Source organism: Physeter macrocephalus, unplaced genomic scaffold (assembly GCF_002837175.3).
Source record: "Physeter macrocephalus isolate SW-GA unplaced genomic scaffold, ASM283717v5 random_251, whole genome shotgun sequence".
Taxonomy (NCBI): domain Eukaryota; kingdom Metazoa; phylum Chordata; class Mammalia; order Artiodactyla; family Physeteridae; genus Physeter; species Physeter macrocephalus.
Window position 1 is genome coordinate 34,565 of NW_021145537.1, and position 15,706 is coordinate 50,270.

Consider the following 15,706-nt stretch of genomic DNA (forward strand, 5'->3'; position numbering starts at 1 on the left):
ACGGGACAGGAGTAGCTGGAAGGATGAGTCAAGCAGAGTAGGAGCTTGTGGGAGCCTCTCAGAACCCTTCACTTGAGTTCTGTGAGCTGGTCTATACTTTTCAGCCTCTCGCAGCCCAGAACCATCGTTGACAGATACGTCACTGACAAAGCAACTTCAAAACTCCCCTCTCTTCTCAAATCCCCTCCCCTTCCTCTTGGCAGAGAGCTACTAGGGTAAACTTGACTCTCCTTAGCTTAATTTAAGCAAGCTCTGCGTGTGTGTGCGCGCGCGCGCGTGTGTGTGTGTGTGTGCACGCGCGTGCGCGCAAGCGTGTAGATAAAGGTCAGGGGTGAGACGGGCAGCGGCCATAGCTGTGGGAACATCCCACTCTTCTTCAGCACCCACTGAACCCCAGCTCCGCCCTGAAGACAGGTCCTGGGGGAGCAAGGCAGTCCCCGAGGAGAGGGGAACTTGTGTTCTTCCCGGAAGAGCTGAATGAAGTAATGCTTAATGAAGGTAATGAAAGAGGTGGGACGAAAGCCAGGTGAGGAGAGGAGGGAAGGGGACAGGTGAGCAGAGAGATGTGGGCAGGAAGTACACTACCACACGGGGGCAGCTCGGGGGTGATCCCAGCAGGAAGTTATCCCTAAAAAAGCGTAACTGGAAGGGTGCGCTCACCACCATCAGCCCAGACCTCGGGGCCGAGTGCTATGGCTGATACCCAGACCCTGCAGGATCCCGGCAGAGCCCAAGGGCTACCAGGCCTCGTCCCCTGAGGACTTCCCGAAGACCCAGGACCCCAGACCCGGCATGGACTCTGCTCCCGCCTCACGAAGGCAATGGCCCAGGAGGAATTCCTTCTTCGATCCTCTCCCAACCTCTTTCTTCTCCTGCTAAAGGGGCCTGTAAAAGCCTTTGCTGCCAAATGTAAAAACTTGTATTAATTTAAACGGCTTCAAGCTCGATTAAGCAATAAAATGAATGTCTAAATACCTGGGAATTCTCTGAAGCCTGGGCTGGAGCCAGTGGCAGCAGCCAAGGGCAGAGGGCTATAGGTTCGAGGGGCGAGGGGGGAGGAGAGCAGCCCGCCCACCCGGCGGAGTCCTGACTCAGCGGGGAGAGATGCCCCGGACACGACTCCCTATAAGCAGACAGAGGCGGCTTGGGCATGCGGAGGGAAGGCAGTGGGGGTGGAACAAGGAGCAGGACCAGGGAGGTGGGATCCTGACTGCTTCCTATTCTTGAACACCCTACTTCCTACTTGAGCCCCCACCCCCGCCCCCCCGTTACCTCTTCAGGTGGAATGCAAGTTCAACGACACCTGAAGCGGGGGTGTGGCACAGAAGGGAATACGCAGAGTTTATGAGAGCTAGGAAAAAAAAAGATGTTATACCCATCCAATCCAACTTGATTTTGTCGGCAGGGAAACTGATGCCCAGACAAGGGAAGTGGAGCTCGCAAGTGTCAGAGCTGAGAGCAGATGCCAGGCTGCCCTGCTGCCTTCTTTCCCTACCTCCTGGCCTGCTTGACTTGACTTGCGAGCAGAAAAGACCCTCCCCTCCTCTCCCCCCACAGCCTCTGTCTCATGAGCAGTCCTTCCTTCCTCCAGGCACACCTCTGACGCCCCTTCTCCGCTTTCCACTGGGTTGAGGCCGGCTCCCTCCACCACCCTGCACTTCCCCGGGACAGCCGGGCAGAGGCGTTGGGCCCTGCTGGGCTGGGTCTACCCCACGCGGGCCTCACACCTCCGAGCGCTGGATCAGGGAGAACCAGCGTCCGCACCTGGAGGTGGCAAAACGTGTTTCTCCTTTCTCGAATTCTGGCACTTAATTTACTGGAGGACCTGCAGTTGTGGGAGAGGTCAGGTGGGCAAAATGGTACTCGATAAAAAACAGGGGCCCCAAGAGCTCATCAGCCAATAAGGCACCTAAATTCACTTGAGGTGAGTGACAGACTCCCTGAGGAGCCCTTTGCCACCTCTTAAATGCCCGGGGCGCTGAAGCACTGGGTGCCCCTACAGTGGAAGGGCTAAGGATGGAGGAAGAGGCTGCCAGGCTTGCAGTGGTCCGACAAGAACAGGGAGGGGCAGATGATACATGAGAAGACCATCTCCTTCATTTGCCGAGCTTTATCAGACGTGCCAAGGCCAAGCAGCAGCAGGTCCCAGGAGAATTCTGGGAAGAGCAGAGGGCTGCCTGCCTTGTGCTTGGAGGGCTCATGAGACGACGGGTAGAGTACGGGGTGCTGACGCAGGCTCCCACCACCAAACCACTGGGCTCCTTTGCATCTGGGGGCTCAGGAGACACCTGCTCATGACCAGCTGAAAGCAAATCAAACTGGAACAGTTCCCGGACCAACACTGAGCCCAGGCCCGTGCCAGCACCCCCATTCCCGACCGCTTGTCTTCCATGTGTTCACTGCCAGGTGTCTTTTTCCTAAAACTGAGACGGCTGCCCTGCTCGAGCACAAGGCCTCCCTCCAGCCCGAGGCTTGTGGTGGGCCGGTGTGACAAGAAGCTTGATGGCTTCTCTTGGCACCAGATTCCTGGGATGGAGGCAAGAACCTCAGAGAGAGGATTTGCAGAGGCAACTGGCCAGGTACAACCCTTCTCTCCTATAAGGTGCCCACGCTCAGACCCCACTCTACAAGGCCAATGTCGAATTCACATCTCACCCTCTGAGGCCACAAACCAGATGCCAGCCTCTCAAGGCTCCCACTGGAGGGCGACCCCAGCGACTATTAGCCACACCTGGGGCCAAAACAGCTGGGGAGCAGCCAGGCTCTCTTGGCAGGTGAGCTCTGGCTTTACACTCACCCAGCCTCTCCCTTCCTGCAACCGATATGTTAACTTGGGCTTGACAAGCCCCTGGGCTCAGCCAGCTGCAGAGGAAAAGAAATCTCTGGCCTTGGGCACTGTGCTGCCGCCCAATCCATCCTGGGTTGTAGAGGGAGATAAAGCTGTCGCCCCTGGGTCTCTGCTTCCCCTTTTATTACAGCTGCCGCCACCACAGTAATTTCTCAATCAAACAGCGGGCCTCAGGGGAAGGTGGGCGGGGCTCAGTGGAGGGATGGGGCTGGGCCAGTGTTCCCACGGCTCCTGAGACTCTCGGCTTCCGCGGCCTCCCTGCCCTCACCCCGTGCCACGTCTATCCTTCTGGCCAGGCCCCAGCCTGGACGGGCACAGGGGTTCAGTTTGAAGATCAAAGTCTTGACTCTTTAGCTCTGGGAAAGTTGCATGGGAACCAAGCAGAGGGTTCAGCAGGGCGCTCCCAGGTGGGTATATGTGTTCATCCTTCATCATGTCTCTCTTTCATACTGACTGCTAGGAATTTGTGACTTGACTATAACATTATGTGGGTCCGTATCTGTAAAAGCTCTGTTTCTGTGTTCAACTTTAAGACGCAGCCTTAAGACTCAAATTTCTGATACTTTCTCCTAATTAAAAAAATATACACATATACACATGCATAGGCTTATATACAGTTATTTGGGGTACTTATCTCTACAAAGTCACCATGAACAAGGAATTAGGGAATCCTGAACCACTGCCCCCAGGGGAAACACAGGGTTAGGTTCCTAGAAGACTCTAGTCACATTTTTATCAACTTATCAAAACATAACCTTCTTCTCTGAGTGTTTCTGTTTAAAGACACTGCATTTAATACATATTGATGATTCATTAACACTGAACTCACAGCCAACAGCACTGTAACGCATGCCTGAATGAAGCTTATCTAACACATGGATTTTCTCCTTAAGGCGCATCACAGCCTCTTTACTCAGGAACACTAGACAGCACTTCGGCGCCATGCTTGGAGGCCATTTTTAACTACAACAAAAAGTGCAAAAACCGGAAAACCGTGGCACTAAACAGACCACGAGGAGGGCACTTGTTTGCAGAATGAGAGCTGAAACAAGAAGGCAGAGCCACTGCCTGTGCAGCCTTAGCTGGCAACGTGCTCACCAGGAGACTCTGTGCGCATCTACAAATGATCCAAAAAGCACCAGGAGTACTGACTGGGGTTACAAATAAAATTTAGTAATTAAGTGAATTCGCAAATATGGACTCATGTATAATGAGGATTGACTATATACAGATACATAGACAGCAATTTCCTACAAGCTGCCTCAAACTGTAGACAGGAGTTAGGGGAGGCTCATTCTTGTCAAACACACAAGAAACCTCCTCTGGTTTCTTTCTGCTACCGCAGCATTAATGAGATAACTACTCATGGAGCGTTGTGTACAGTGCGAAGCGTTATACAGCACGGCTACCTGTCTCTTTGGCATCTTGGAATGTTCCAGGAAGAGATCTGGACTCACCGTCTTCCTTGGGAGGCCTCCTACAGCGGCACGTGACCTCAGGTAGGTCAGGCCTTGGGTGACTACTACAGGCTGCCAGAACACTTCATAAGCATGTGGGCATTTGGTGTGTACACAGGCGGGCTGATAATGGCCTTGAGGGGACCACAGAGTATGTGTACACGTGGACACAAGCAATGTCAGCAAGGGACAGATGATGGCTCTTCTCCTCACTCCCCCTCCTCAACGCTCATACAGAAGCCGAATGCCGAGACCTAGCAACACACGGCGCTGGGGGGAGGAGACCGCCTCCGGAGAGACTCTGAGAAGGGGTGGTGCCACGTGGAGGAGGCGGCTTGGTGATAACTCTGGTTAAGACAGAGCAAGAGCCTAGATGTTCAAAGGTCAGACCTGATCCTCAGGCACTGAAGGACACCGAGGTGCTGCCTCACTGTGCACCCCTGCTGGTCTGGTCACCTGCCAACATCTCTTGTCCTGTGCTCTTGATACTGGCAGAGTGGGTGGGGATTTTGTGGTTCTGAACTAGGCCCCGCGAGGTGAGCTCTTCCAGCTTCCACACCACCCCCCTGTGAAGGCTTCCCTAAACCTTAGCCTGCAGTGAACTGAACACCTGGCCTGAACTCCTATGGGCTTACTCTCCCCTTTGACACGTAGGGGCCAATGTACAGCACAGAGGTTAAGAGCACAAACTCTGGAGCCAAACAGATCCACCCACCACCTGCATGAGCGCTGGTGAATCAACTACCTTGGAACTGCAATGGTACCTACCTCAAAGGATCTGTTTTGACGATAAATGAACTAATATAAGTATGCTAAACACTTAGAAGAGTGTCTGCCATACAAATGCTTCTTCTTCATCATCAATTATTTACTTCTGGGGAAGGGCAGTTATTTCATTTCAAAATGTCTTTATTCTCCACCTAGACTGTCAGCTGCAAGGCAAGTGAAGCCGCTTCTCTGAATCTGCTCCAGAGCTGGGTGTACTGACTAGGCCATGAGACGGTAGAAAGAGCGTGAAATCTTGCAGTCAGACAGACCTGGGTTCAAATCCTAAATCTAGCCGTGAAGTTTTGGTGGCGTGAAACTGCTTCCTCTTCCTTCAACTAAGGGCCAGCTGACAGTAGCCAGGCTAGTTACGACGAGCAGCAGCCCCGTGTGGCTGAGCTCACTTCCCTTGGTTCTTACACCCAGAGTGGGAGGTGAGGGAAGTGCGGGCTGATGGGAAAACCTAATGAGTGACTGTCCCCAAACCCAGCTGAACAAACAGATGCCTTTCTGATCAGCGGAGGGGGGCCGAGCGGGGATGTGGCCCAGCCAGCCATGCCCAGAGGGAGAGCAGCTAGACCCACTGGACCCGGGCTGTCTGTGGGCCGGGGCAGCCAGCAGGCCCTGCTGCCTCACAGTGGGACACATCCTCCTGCTCCCAAGCACATTAAGGTGCCACTAATGAAATTGTTCTGGCTTATTTACCAAATTAATACAAATGGCACAGGCTGTTAATTTGCACGTCTCCTAATTACTGAGGAAGCACTCCCGTCCCAGGCAGCACACACACCTCAGTGCCCGCCCTAACAGGCTGTGGTCTCACCCGTCGCAGCTGCGGGTGCGCAGAGAAGGGCAAAGGGGAGGAGGAAAGAGGAGACCCTGAGCAGTTCCCGCCCTCCGCGGCTGGAAGCAACCCGGGGAGGGAAGGTGGCGGTGGCCGTGAACGTTTTGTTTCCCACGGCCCTCTTCAGCGGCTGGAGCGTCCTGGTCTCTCCCCCGACCCCACCCAACCCCGCCACTGGTCCCCTTCTGGATTCTGTCCAGCTTCTTAACACAGCAACTACTTCGATCAAACAGGCGATGGGGGCGGAGTCATTCTCCCACTCCAGGCAGTGAGGCACAGTCTGCTGGGGTGCGGTGCAACGCCGGGCCAGCCAGGTGAGGGGGTGTGCAGGAAGCAGGAGACACGAAAGGCAGACAGGGGCTGACGTTCTTACAGAGACGGCGACGCTAACCTCTCCTGGGCCCCCAGCCTATCAGCCTTCTGCAAGAGTACTGTGCGCTGGGGAAGAAGATCAGATAGCTCAGCTGTAAGACCACAGAGGAAATTTCAACCGCCTTGGGGGGGTCATTCAGCTGTCCCTCTCCTGCTCCAGGAGCCAAGCTGGATGCCCACGGCTCTAAGTCTGGGGCAAAGCTGGAAACACGCAGGTCGGTCCCCTCCTGTAGCCTTCTTCACGGTAGGGTCGGCGGTGGGGGCGGCGGGGGGCGGGAGTGAGCTGGAGGCCGCCTCCACGGAAAGGCCAGCCTAAGTGAGGCAGCCAGGGGCACTTAGGGCAAAGGAATTTTAAAATGTCGGACCAGGTAGGACATACAGCAGGGGGCGGTACGCTCCACGTGGTGACTCAGGGCAGCCAAAGGAGGCACAGCACAGACGAGATTTTTGGCAATGCGGGAGGGTGGGGAGTCTCCCCTCCCACATAACCCACCTTCCCCTTTCTACGCCGTTGGGAGGATGGAAAAGAGGTACAATCTCCCCCAGGAGGGCGTCTTGGGCTCTCTCTTGTGCGGTGCCTGAGGCAACACAGGAAATTACCGAGCCTGGGCCCCAGAGGCTGGGAGGCTGTGGACTGCCTGGAAAACAGCCGAGGGGGATGCTCCCTCCCCCAGGGGAGGTGGCTGCCTCGGGTAGGACAGGTGATGCCAGCTGGGCAAGAGCGGCAGCTCAGGACACGCCTGCCCTGGGGCACCTGGAAAGGAAGACTTCCTGCACAAGGGGTGGCAGGGGGGGAGGGGAGAGGTGCTGGCTGCAGGTTCCTCCAGAAGGCGGAGCAGGAGCGCGGATACCTCTGGGGAGGTGACATCATCGGCCCCAATGACAGGCAGAAGCCTCTGTCCTTTCCACATGCTGTCTGGTCCTAGCCCTGCTTTGAATAACCCCAAAGCCATCAGTAACAAGCCTGGAACTGGGAACAAGATAGGGATGAGGCTTGGATGGGGAGAAGGCATTGAGAAGCACAGCAAAAACCCCGGACTGAAACAGCGATCCAGGGGCCAGCTCTTCTGGGCCGGGGTGTCACACCTTCCTCCGGGCTCCGTTTCCCCACATGTTAAGTGAGAGTTGAACCCCGTCTTTAAGGTCCTCTCTGCTCGGAACGTCCTAAGGTACGAGCTGGGGTTAGGGGTGGTGGCCCTGGTGGTGCACCAGTTTGACTGGGAGTCGGTGGGGGAGAAGGCAGACAAGGGGTTACGTGGGAGAGAAGGGCAAGCCCTGTGGGAGAGCCTGCAGAGAGGAAGAAAGGCACTCCAGCTCTTCCCGAGCCGCACATCCCATCCAGAGCTTCCCGCAAGAACGTGAGTAGAGATCCAGGGCTACCAGAGTGCAGCTGAGCCTCCTTTTCCTGCCCCGCAGACGCAGCCACGCCGCCGGAGAGCTGGGCGTTCCACCATCACTGATGCTGCATGAAGGCTGCAAGGTGCTGCCACAGCCGGAGCCGCGAACTTGAAGGGACGCCTCACCTTCACATAGTAGCGGCCTAACACAGCGAACTCGTCCCCTCCGCCCTGGGCCGCACGCAGACACACGGCTGTCCTTCAGAGACGCTGGGCATGAACACAACGCAATTCATAATGTAACGCTCCGGAAGCCCCAGAGGCGGTGCCTATGAGATGCCTCCTGGGTCTCACTAGCGTCACCCGCCGGGGGGCGGGCAGAAGCGGTACCGAGCTTCCCTGCGCTCCTGGAGTAGCAGGGCCCCAGTCGCCACCGGCGCCGCTGCTCCGAATCCCTCATCACCTCCAGAGCAAATGATGCTTTCGAGCCCAACCCACGGCGCCAGCTGTTCCCAGAAAACCTCTTTCCTGACATTTGTGCGCTCGTCTAAGCCAAAGTCCTAGGAATGCCTGGAAATCAGGCCCGCGTTGGCAAGAGGGGCCAAGAGGCTCCTGGAAATTGAGGGAAGGCCGGAGCACTGGGCAAGGTGGCTCAGCTAGAAGCTCAGGGCTTCCTCCTCTCTCTCCTTGAACACCTCAGGGATGCGGGGTGGGATGGCAGAGGTGGGGGTCGGGGGGCAGCTCCTGGTCCTGCCTGAGGGTGGAGAGGCAGGAGCCGAGGCCACCAGCAGCGTCTGAGTCTGCTGGGAAACGCAAACCTGCTGACTCCAGGCCTTTGCAAGCGGTAACGCAGTTTACAAACGGACGCAATCTGCTCCTTTGGTGCAGACAATAAGGAAAAAGCAGACTGTTCATCTTCCCAGGAAAACCCGGGGCTGGAAGCTGGAGGGAAGTTTAACTCTCTCTTCCCTGAGGTTCACGCAGGGAATGTGGCTGAACCGGGGGGGCCTCGTTCTGCCCCCACCCCTGTCCCAGGCACCACCGCTGACATCCTTTCCCACAGGTTTCCTGAGCCTGAGGCAGGCTTTGGAATTCCTTCTGAAAGTGGCGCACACCTGAATGGCCCGGCTTCTCCTCACGCCCCCTGGCTGACGCGGAGAAGAGCGGTCCCAGCCGAGAAGAGCAGCGAGGACTGCTCTTCATCTGGGGCCTCCAGACAGCATCCTGGACCCCAGCCCTTCGCTTGGGCCAGGGAGCCAGCCGCACTGGGTGTTCTCCCGAGCCCGGCCAGGGTCCCTGAGGCTGCACCCGAGCCCTGTAGGGACTGAGCTAGGGGTGAGAAGTCAGTTGGCCTTTTCTGTCAGAAGAAATTAGTGTGTGTAGGACCTGTGGAGGAACCGTACGAGGTTGTCAAATCTCTGACCTGAAAGTAACCAAATGTTGTCCAATCGGGTCAAATCCGAATGCCAGTTCCCTCTCTGTAGGCACTCACATCTTCCTGATGCCAAGGCCTGCTCTGGGGCAGGTGTACTCTGCTTTGCTGATCCCAGCTCTCAGGCTTCATGTGAACTGCTGTGGGTTTCTATGCGGACCCACACTTGGCCTTCATAAAGCACTTACGGTGGCATCAGTAAGGATTTCTTTCCCTTCCACCCTGGAGAAAAAGAACCTGGCTCTAGGGAATTCCCTGGTGGTCCAGCGGTTAGGACTCCACGCTCTCATTGCCAAGGGCCTGGGTTCAGTCCCTGGCTGGGGAACTAAGAGCCTGAAAGCTGCGCGGAGCGGCCAAAAAACCCCAGCTGGCTCTAGATCACACCCTCTCCTGCTTCCTGGGCCACCTGTTTCTATTAGTCACCTTCTCCTATAATCAACCACCCTGAGCCCCTTTCCATCAGCATCTGCCTCTTTGCCTACAAATATCCTGCCCACCCTAGAAAACCTTGCTTTGACCTCGCGTCCCATCCAGTCGACCTCTTTCTCTTTACCCAAAGAGTATCCACCTCACCTCCTTTCACTTCTCCATCCAACACGGCTGGTCATCACTGTCGACATTCCAACGTGACTACCACTTCAAAGGTCACTCAAGACCTCTTAATTGCCATTTTATTAATTTCTTTTTAGGTATCTGACGGAGCTAAGCACTCCCCCTTCTATTTCGAAACTCTTTTCTAAGGCCTCTGTGATTCCCAATCTTGGCGTCTTCTCCGTGATTTCTTGGGTGTCAGTTGTGAATTCTTTCCCACCGACACGCCCCTTGAATATGGATATTCCCCAGGGGGCCATCTGAGGCTGTAGACAATTTCCGTCCTGCATGGCTCAGAGTTATATGACACCACCACTCCTATTTCCAGCCCAGACCTCTCTTCAGGATTCACCTCCACCAAATAAATTTCAACGAGTCCAATCCTGAATCTACTATCTTCACTATAAAAGCTGCACTTTCACCTGCATTTCTTACCTCACTCGGTAGCACGAGCAGCTTAGAAATCATCCTCGACTCCTTTTATAGTCACAGTCAATCTCCAGGTCACAGTGGTCCTACTTCCTAGACGTCTCTTGAATTCTCCCCCTCTTCCTTATCCTTATCGCCACTCCCCGAGTTCAGGTCCTGGCTGTGGGCGACAGTCCCCTCACTGGCATCCCTGCCACCAGCCTCGCCACTCCCTAATGGCCCCTGGATGATGCTGCAGTGTGTGGCTTATCACAGGCTGTGCAGTACAGTGGTTAGATGCGGGCTCTGTGGCCAGACCATCTGGGTTCACATCTTGCTCTACTACTTACCAGCTGTGTGGTCCTGAGTGGGTTTTCAACCTCTCTGGGTCTGAGTTTTTTCCTATTTGTCACATGGGCATAATAATGGCACCTACCTCAAAGGGTTTTTTGTTTAGTTTTTTTTTTTTTTTTTTTTTTGGCTGCGTTGGGTCTCCGTTGCTGCACGCGGGCTTTCTCTAGTTGTGGCGAGCAGGGGCTACTCCTTGTTGCGGTGCGCGGGCTTCTCACCGCAGTGGCTTCTCTTGTTGTGGAGCACGGGCTCTAGGCACGAGGGCTCAGTAGTTGTGGCTTGCGGGCTCAAGAGCGCAGGCTCAGTAGTTGTGGTGCACAGGCTTAGCTGCTCCGCGGCATGTGGGATCTTCCCGGACCAGGGATAGAACCTGTGTCCCCTGCACTGGCAGGCGGATTCCCAACCACTGCACCACCAGGGAAGTCCTCAAAGGGTTTTATTAAAGAATAAATGAACTGACCCAAATTAAACACTTAAGAAGAGTCTGGCACATAGTGACTTCTCAATAAATGTTGTTACTTTGCAAAAAAAACCCCAAATTGGATCAATTTTTCCTTTGCTGAAATCCTTTTCTTGTTCTCTACCGAAGTTCAAATTCCTTAGCACGGTAGAGGATAAGCTCCTTATAAAACTGGGTTCTTACTGGTCTCATCTTCTACCATTTTGGCGGTCATTATTTTGCGTTAGTCACGCCAATCCACCTCCAGCCCCACGCAGATGCATCGTCCCGGTCCTCCGTACAGGCTACTCCCTTTGGCGAGAAAGCTTCTTCCTATTACTACACCTGTGAACTCCTACTCTACCCACCATTAAGATTCTGCACACTTGAACGACTCTTTTATATACTTAATGCTTTTCCTCACAGCACTTGGTTCATACTAATATTAACTATAGTATTATATGATGGGCATTTATTAATGGTACACCTTATTAATGGCACACGGTAGGCACACAACAGATAGAGGATGAAAGGTAAAAGGTCCTAGCTTCTCCAGACCACTGGCAGAAGGAAAGTTCCTGGGACAGAAAACTGGCTCTGGGGAAGTCCAGTGGCACCCACCTGACTGGAAAAGGCCTATTTCGAGAACCTCTCTAAGGTGACAAGGCTGTCCCACAGCTGCCGTGTCACAGCAGGTCTGCTCATAGGAGCCAGAGGGGCAGAAACTGGCTTCGGTCAGTGCGGCCAGCAGTGATGACTCAGAGGCACCCAGACGTCATGAGCAGAAGAGGCTGCTTCGCACCTGGCTCTGCCTGCACTGCATGGAACTGCAGCGAGCCTGGGCTCCTCTCTTTATTCAGGCAGGAGCGCAGGCAGCAGCTGCGTGGGCCTCCCCTGGTCTCCCACCCCCCCCCCCCCCGCCGCCGACTCCTGGCCACCACCCCTCAGCAAGGCAGGGGTGAGGAGCGAAAGCTAGAGGAAGAGCTACGAGGACAGGACAGGGCCCCGACCACCGTCAGGTGCTAAGTCCTCCAAGCCAGGGGCTGGGCCTGCCGGTCAGGCCACCGTCAGCTGAGGGAACATCTGAGCACAGGGCTGAGAAAGCCTCAAGGTCTCAGGCCTTTCTAGGAGAACACGGACCCCACCGAGGACAGGCAACTGCGGCTGGAATGGAGGAATCTGGGGTGTGGACTGGGAAGCCAACTCCTGGCTCAGACTCTCCAGAGTCGTCAGAACTGGGCTGTGGCTGGGGAGGCCACCCAAAGGCGGTCGGGCTGGGGCCAGAGGGTCCGACGCTGAGGGAAGGGGACACGGGGCTCCTTCTCTTTCACCATCACCTGGTCTCTTGGCAACAGGGCCAAAGACACCAACCCCTCTAGCAGGCCAGAAAAAGACACCAGAGAGAAGGACTGAACAGAGAGAAGTTCCACACTGGCAGCCGGGCACCAGGCAGTTTACTCGTTCCGTTGAACTGAATGTAGGAAATGGCAAACAATGTCGACACAGAAACCCAGAATGTGTCAGATCAACTGCGTGAAAACACAGCTGAAGGCACTGAGAGGATCAAGGAGCACTGTACCCAGAGGGGGACCCCCTGCCACCGCCCCTTTCCTTTCCTCCTCCTGTCTGCCTCATCATCCGGCCAACTCAGAAGGCACCATCTCCTCTGCGCTCCTCTTATGCAGCCCCCCGCTCCTGTGGTCACCTGTGTCCTTCCTTAAATCCGTCCCCACCAGGCTGTACATCGTGTGCTCTGTGTGCGACTACCCAGGTAGGGCACCCTTTTCTGATGCACACGAAGGCCATGCGGTAGGGGGCCAGAAGCCCTGCTGATCTACATCCCTGGACGGGCCACAGAGAAAGAGTCCTGTCCTCTCACCCCACTAAGGAGCTGCTCTCTCAGGCCCAACAGAGAGGAGATCTGGGCATTTGGGGGGACTCTGCCCATGCCTGATGCACGTTCCCAAACTCTGTTTCAAACCTACTGTAACACAGTAAGGAAAATAAAACACCTTTTGAGATGCTACAGAGCCCCTGCAACTGTCGTCTTTGGGTCCTGGCAGAGCCAGTGGGCGGGGCTGCCGCGTGTTCACCCTCCTGTCACGTGGGAAAACTGGAGTCTTGCTTCGTATGACCTGGAGGGCCCGTGATCTCTCTGGCCTGTCAGTAAGGCAAAGAAAAGCCCGTGGGTAAAAGCCACCCGTTATACGGTCTGAGTGTATACAGCTGAGATTGGGATAAATGCAGCCTGCCGGAGGCTAGATCGGCCGGGTTAATGACCCTGGCCCCTGCCCTCTTCTATGGGTTGAGGCTGGGCTTCCTCACTGCTAATGACGATTTTAAAACGGCACTGCTTACACCGTCAGAGCTGAGCTCTCATATGCCACGAAGCCTCCCCAAACTTCCCGGGCAGGGCTGGAGTTTGCTCCCTGGTCCCAGCCGCCTCTGCCCAAAGAAAGGCTGCGAGTGGCGGGCAGGAGCTGGCGTGAGTACTCTGACCCCTCTGCTTCTCCACGCTGGGACCACATCCCCACTTCCTCCTCCACTGGCAAAGGCTGCTGATGCAGCTGTGGGCCTTGTAGTCACCTCCTGAAAGTTCCCAAAGCCACAGGAAGGAGATCAGAGCAAGAGAGGGTGGAACATTAGTGGTAGGAAAGGACAATACGTAGGATGGGTCAGCAGCTTGCTCTTGACACGACTGTCCCTCCATCCTCTTGACGGGAGCCAGGGTCCCATTAATCACAATTATTTCTCTTGCGCCCATTTCAACCAAACGTCCCCAATACAATTCAGCTTAATGAGGTCCCAGGAGCTAGTGGGTAGCCCCTCAGTGCTACCATTTGCTCAGGCTGACTGGGCCCTGTTCCCAGGCAGGGAGTAGCTGTCCTGGGTCCCCCCCGACGGCGCCAAGGCAGCCTCATTTGCCCTGCTCCACCTCCCAATTTGGCCGCACTAAGCAGACTTCCACTGACAACTGCTCTCTGCTGCACGTGGGGAGCCCTCCTCCAAGGTAGGTATGTTCTAAAGTGGAGACAGGAAATGAAAACGTTCACTATCTCCAGCTAAGGTTTCCCAGAAGTCACAATTAAGGTTTTAAAGCGAATCTCTTTGACTCGGAGAAGCCCAGGGAGCCTGACCTTTGCCTGAGCCTAACTGCCTGTTGAAGGCTGTTCTGATACAGCTACTGCTGCCAGCGTGGCTTCTCCCACCACGGATGGACTTCCTGCCACAGTGACCTCGGAAAACAGCTTCGAGACTCCGCCACTCAGTGTAAATACCATTTAAGAATTTGATTTCTTTTAATGCTATTCGGAGGTGCTCTCAATTGCTCGCTGCTCCTGAGGGGCTGCCTAGAGCCAGCGGGCAGGAAAACACAGAGAGGGAAGGTCCGGAGGAACGAAAAGCAAGTGAAAAGCCAGCCCTGTCCTCTAACTTAAGCAGGTCCTCACAGGGATGCCTCAGGGAGGACAGAGAGAAAAAGAAAGGCTAAGAGGAGATTCTTAGCGTCTTGTACCTTCTCAAAGAGAGAATATACAAACCAGGGCTCACGCCCCCCCATCTCCCCAACCTCATTTCCTCTTACGCCCCATCAAGGACCCTCCACCCCGGCCCTGCTGATCTGCCTGCTGTGTAAGCTGCCCAGCCCCACCTGGCCTCCCGTAACCCTGCCTGTCCCTGAGGCCACGACCCTGCATCACAGCTGTAAAAGCCAGATGAGCAGCAACCCCTGCACTGCCAGGGGAGATGCAGAGGTGGCAGAGCCCACCCAGAGACGTCTGCTCGTTTACCAGTAAAGAAATGCTAAGGCAGGAATTCCCTGGCGGTCCAGTGGTTAGGACTCCACGCTTTCACTGCCGAGGGCCCAGGTTCGACCCCTAGTCGGGGAACTAAAATCCCACAAGACCTGTGGTGTGGCCAAAACCAAACACAACAACAACAAAAGAAATGCTAAGGCAACCCCTTTCAGAAAGTTTCTGCCCAGGAGTGGAGAATGAAAACGTGTGAAGCTGTTTGTAAGGGGCGACCTCACACCAATTCTGTCCTCCAGGAAGCCTTCCCTGATTCACCCTTCCTAACAAAGAACTCCATCTTACTGCCCACGTCCCGAATCAACTGCTCTACCTTGTCAACCCATGAGCTTTTATGTTACGGCCTCTGAATGAGGCTGTAGGCCTGTCTCCTGTCAACCTACCCCAGTCCCTACAGCCTGTCCGGAGCAGCAGGGCTCTAGGCAGTGCTGGAAAGTGCACGATGGAGGAGGATCCCGGTCTCCTGGGAGAGGATGTGCCTGGCAGGGCTCTGTCGTTTCCGGGCAGCATCTTCTACATGGCTATATTCCTGGTTGTTGTGCAGAGCTTCCCTAACAAAGACAGCTTCCAAGGCCAGGAAGGCAGCGGAAAACACAGGTTAAAGCTATATGTACAATGTACCCTGCAAGGGGAGATCGCTGTGGTTCAGCCTTGCATCTCTGAAAAGACCCAGCAGGGCTGGAGAAGGACCAGGAATGCTGGGTTGAGCTGATTAAAAGAGGTGAGAATGTCCAAAAGTGATTAGGATTCTTCAAAATGGGAAGACAAATGCTGAAGGAACGGAAATGGATAACAAACATGAAGGACATTGGACTTCCTTGGTGGCGCAGTGGTTAAGAATCCGCCTGCCAATGCAGGGGGACACGGGTTCGAGCCCTGGTCCGGGAAGATCCCACATGCCGCGGAGCAACGAAGCCCGCGTGCCACAACTACTGAGCCTGCGCTCTAGAGCCCACGAGCCACAACTACTGAAGCCCGCGCGCCTAGAGCATGTGCTCCGCAACAAGAGAAGCCACCGCAAGGAGAAGCTTGCTCACCGCAACGAAGAGTAGC

At 55.2% G+C, this 15,706-nt stretch overlaps 1 protein-coding gene across 1 annotated transcript in view; it reads right to left on the reverse strand.

Moving 5' to 3' along the window:
- The window catches only part of LOC114484981 (staphylococcal nuclease domain-containing protein 1-like), a gene marked incomplete at its 5' end in the record, with an annotated part of 57,260 nt that overhangs the window by 14,563 nt on the left and 26,991 nt on the right, over positions 1-15,706 (reverse strand). The gene's annotated exons all lie outside the window — the stretch shown is intronic.